We start from the raw sequence: 874 nt of genomic DNA, 5'->3' as shown, positions 1-874 counted from the left end.
CAGTATATTTTGCGCCTAAAATGAGTGAACATCTTTAGTTATAATCAAGACAGTCCAAATCTAATCTGTCTGATAGGAGAGGAGTTTGTAGTCCAATGGTTAAAATTCAGGTTGTTAGTTTGTAGCTTCCTCATGAGAAGTGGCAGAATGAATTTTATGTGTGGATAGTTATTTGTGAATATATTCTGTTAAAGTTTATCAAGTCTTGATTTGTACTTTTGTATGAAAGTATTTTCTTTATTTATCCTTGCTTCATCTGTGGTATTCGCTGATCACAGGTAGAGTGGGAAGACCTGGAATTTGTGAGATTTATTTTTTGCATATATGTTCATGTGACCATTCTGTGGGACCCGTCCAGTACTAGAGTTTCGTATTTGTTGTCGGTGAATGGTTAGTCTATTTCTGAGAGGAAGCTTTGTTTGACCTACGTAATCTTGATTACATCATTGACATTTGATAGCGTATATTAGATTTTTGAAGAACATGTAAAGTGAGTTTTTACGGTAAAAGTCTGTCTTGATTTGAATTTTTATGTTATGTCTACAATAAGGTTGATACAGGTCCCGCAATTGGGGCGGCGACATTTTTCGAGTATTCGTGTAGGAAATGTAATTTAACGCTTGTGAGGAATTTTTGAGGGATTTTGATTCTCTTTTACTTTTGATGAGTTTGTGTATTTCGAATGCTTGTTTTATTCTTGAGTCTTGTATTAGTAGTCGGATGTTCTGGTGGATAATATTATAAACCACCGTGTTTCTTGGGTTGTGTGTTGTAATAAAAGGTAGATTATTGGGTGTAACTGGAGTGTTTTTACTTTGGCACGTTATATTCCCTTGTCTATTAGCATTAATGGATATTGTCTTATAAGTAGTAC

Source organism: Octopus sinensis, linkage group LG9, assembly GCF_006345805.1.
Source record: "Octopus sinensis linkage group LG9, ASM634580v1, whole genome shotgun sequence".
Classification (NCBI taxonomy): domain Eukaryota; kingdom Metazoa; phylum Mollusca; class Cephalopoda; order Octopoda; family Octopodidae; genus Octopus; species Octopus sinensis.
This window is presented reverse-complemented; position numbering follows the sequence as displayed.